Source organism: Ovis aries, chromosome 2 (assembly GCF_016772045.2).
Source record: "Ovis aries strain OAR_USU_Benz2616 breed Rambouillet chromosome 2, ARS-UI_Ramb_v3.0, whole genome shotgun sequence".
NCBI classification, from domain to species: domain Eukaryota; kingdom Metazoa; phylum Chordata; class Mammalia; order Artiodactyla; family Bovidae; genus Ovis; species Ovis aries.
In genome coordinates, this window is record NC_056055.1 from 75757959 (window position 1) to 75762197 (window position 4239).

Sequence of the window (4239 nt, forward strand, 5' to 3'; positions counted from 1 at the left end):
TGAATGTTGAGCTTTAAGCCAACTTTTTCACTCTCCTCTTTCACTTTCATTAAGAGGCTTTTTAGCTCCTCTTCACTTTCTGCCATAAGGGTGGTGTCATCTACATATCTGAGGTTCTTGATATTTCTCCCGGCAATCTTGATTCCAGCTTGTGTTTCTTCCAGTCCAGCATTTCTCATGATGTATTCTGCATACAAGTTAAGTAACCAGGGTGACAATATACAGCCTTAACGTACTCCTTTTGCTATTTGGAACCAGTCTGTTGTTCCATGTCCAGTTTTAACTGTTGCTTCCTGACCTGCATACAGATTTCTCAAGAGGCAGGTTAGGTGGTCAGGTATTCCCATCTCTTTCAGAATTTTCCACAGTTTATTGTGATCCACACAGTCAAAGGCTTTGGCATAGTCAATAAGGCAGAAATAGATATTTTTCTGGAACTCTCTTGCTTTTTCGATGATCCAGCGGATGTTGGCAATTTGATCTCTGGTTCCTCTGCCTTTTCTAAAACCAGCTTGAATATCAGGGAGTTCATGGTTCACATATTGCTGAAGTCTGGCTTGGAGAATTTTGAGCATTACTTTACTAGCATGTGAGATGAGTGCAATTGTGCGGTAGTTTGAGCATTCTTTGGCATTGCCTTTCTTTGGAATTGGAATGAAAACTGACCTTTTCCAGTCCTGTGGCCACTGCTAAGTGTTCCAAACTTGCTGGCATATTGAGTACAGCACTTTGACAGCATCATCTTTCAGGATTTGAAATAGCTCAACTGGAATGCCATCACCTCCACTAGCTTTGTTCGTAGTGATGCTTTCTAAGGCCCACTTGACTTCACATTCCAAGATGTCTGGCTCTAGATGAGTGATCACATCATCATGATTATCTGGGTCGTGAAGATCTTTTTTGTACAGTTCTTCCGTGTATTCTTGCCGCCTCTTCTTAATATCTTCTGCTTCTCTTAGGTCCATACCATTTGTGTCCTTTATCGAGCCCATTTTTGCATGAAATGTTCCCTTGGTATCTCTTATTTTCTTGAAGAGATCTCTAGTCTTTCCCATTCTGTTCTTCTATTTCTTTGCATTGATCGCTGAAGAAGGCTTTCTTAGCTCTTCTTGCTATTCTTTGGAACTCTGCATTCAGAAGCTTATATCTTTCCTTTTCTCCCTTCTTATTCTTCCCAAGTACCCAGAATGGATGTCTGTTTGGTCCAGTGTGCCTCCTACTTTTGTTACTAAACTCAGGTTTGGTTGCTCACTTCTCAGAAACCAGTAACTGAGGAGAAAGTGTCAACAGAAAGGAAAGGTGCTTTATTCAAAAAAGCTGGCAACTTGGGGAGAAGGCAGATTCATGTCTGGAGACCAACCCTGAAAATTCTGTTCAGCCGTGGTAATTTTCAAAGGGAGAAAGGAAAAACAACCTCATTTAATCATTAAGGTAGGAGGTCAGATTCTTCATCGTTTCTCCATTGTGTGCAGGCCTGCTGATTTCTCTTGACCTTCTTTTGGATGCTCTCTTGCCTGCTTTGTCAGCCTGCAAATTTGCTAAGGGGGGAAGCTGGGGACAGAGAGTTAGTCATTTTTTAACTACTTAATTTTTCATTCTTGTTCCTTTTAATCCAGGAAAGGATTCAACGGGTTTGGCAGAACATTGTGTATATTCAGTAGAGCAGAAGACAGGAGTCAGATTAAATGTTATCAACTGACATCATTTTTATAATTAACATTTTGGAGAAGCAGAAATTGGCTAACAGGAGAGGGGCAAAAGAGCTGCTTAGAGATCCCCACTTGTCAGACTCATTCTGGGACTAGAGGTGAAGGTCCATCTTCTGTAACTTCTTTCTTTGTTGTTGTTGACATTGTTGTTCATTTGTTCAGTTGCTAAGTTGTATTCTACTCTTTGCAACCCCATGGACCACAGCTTTATGCTGACATAGGGTGCTATATGTCACTCTGTGTCAGAGTAGAAGATACTGACATGGTTTTGTAGCATCTGTTTGGTGACAATTTTAGTTGCCTACTTACATTTGTGGGCAGAGCAAGCTACAATTATTCTAATTCTCACAAAGATATAGATTATTATGAGCAAGAGTGTTAATACCATTTTTCATCAGACACTGAGTCTATGACTCTCTTATCATTAACAGCTTTAGCCTACTCTTTTGTGACTCTGGGAGGCTTCGAGTTTTCTACAAATAAGAGGCAGAGGACATAGAGGGCCTTTGTTCTTGGGGGGAGGGGACCATGGGGTTCTGCTTAGTTCCACTATGACTATGATACCACAAAACACTTCTGATTCCTTGTATTCAAACTTTCTTGTATTCAAGGAAGTTGTATTCCTTGTATTCATTGCCTATGCTATGTAACAGATTATCACAAACTTGACAACTTAAATCAAATATTATCTCATTTCACAGCATAACTAGATACTCTGCTTAGGGTCTCACTGGGCTGAAACCAAGGTTTGGCTGGGGTTGCAGTTCTTCATTCTCACAGGGCCCTCTTCTAAGCTCATAGGTGGTTGCCAGGATTCATTGCCTTCCATTTGCAGAAGTGAGGGAGGGCTTCATTTCCCTTTGAGTTGTTAGTCATTCCTAGTCACATGACCTCCACAGGAAATTCTCGCTATGGATGTTTGTTTTCTTCCAGCCTCCAACTCATTCCTCTGACTCCCCTTCTTGCTTTTAATCTCTGTTTTCTCAGGTCTCTGACCTCTGGACTAAGATATAATGGGCTCATGTGATTTAGCACATCTGGATTATCTCCTTATCTTCAGATCAAATTGATCTGGAACCTTAATTACATCTGCAAATTTCCTTCACAGCCATACCTAGAACGATGTTTGAATAGGAGAAGGTGTGTGTATACACAGGGATTGGGAGCCTTGGGGGGTCCATCTGAAGAAGTCTGTCAACCACACTCCTGAAGCCCCTGCAAATTCAGTCACAAGACTGAGCAGTGCTTTTAGTGGCATTGTTGCATTTAACAGTCGCCCTTCTGGCCATTTCTCTACATTTACATTTGAATGACAAGTTGTTGAATAGCTCAAAGGCCAAGAGACATGCATTTAGAAGAGTGACAAATTTTCCCCCCATGCTCTTAGGATACCTCTGAATGATGTGTAATTATAGGTCTCTCACCTTTCTTTGCCCCTGATACCTAAATAATCACTGGGTAAAGGCAAGGATTTATCTGTCATTTAAAATTTAAAAAAAAATTTTTTTTTTTAAAAAAGGAGCTTTCAACTCAAAATTGCTTACTATTCCTCACTTCAAGATTTGAGAAGTGTTGGTTTCATCAACTTCCTGGCAATAAATCAGTTGAGGCCAAGCCTGGTTTCAGGGGGTTCTTGAACATAAGCTTGCCCTGAACATATATTTAATTTTGGAGCAATATATTTCATGCTGTCAAATCAAGTGGCATCATTCAAGAGGCCCCTAATTCAGACACAGTCAGGCTGAGAAATGAGTAATAAAACAGAAGCAAGGGGCAAATGCTAGTTGAGGGTGGGAGTAAAGCACAAATCACAGCTGAAATGCTTAACCTCTAAGGCTGCCAGCAACAGCTGTCTCTGCAATGGCTTCTGTCAGGTGAAACTCCAGATCTTTTTAGGTTGATCTGCATTTGGCATACAGCAGTGCTGCAAGCAACAGCTGTCCATTAATTGACTTAGGAAAAGAAGAGACCCCTATCTCTCCCCCCAGTACACAAGATCCTAAGGATCAGTCTATATTCAGGTCCTTTAATATGGTCAGGCATGTTGTTAGCTGTTCACTGGTTTCTAGACTAGTCAGTGCAATACACAAAGGAAATAAGAGACAGTATAGTCATTTCTTGATCATCTGGAGATATCAAAGTTTATAGCATGTAAAGTTTGTCCTAAAGTTATGGTATTTTAGACACCATAAAAAATATCAGTGTTCACACATTTTGATCTGTGTTCCAAGGAAAACTAAGTGCATTTTTAAATTGCCTGTTTTTGTACTTTTTCCCTTTCTTTGTGAAAGGAACTTTCATTTCCATGCTGCAAAGATTCTAAAACCCATCATAATTAAGCTGGTGTTCTTAAATTGTTGTTATTGTTTGCTTGCTAAGTTATGTCCACTCTTCACGACCCAATGGACTGTAGCCTGCCAGGCCCTCTGTCCATGGGATTTCCCAGGCAAGAATACTGGATTGGGTTGCCATTTCCTTCTGCAAGGAACCTTCCCAATCCAGGGATTGAACCCATGTCTCCTGCATTGGT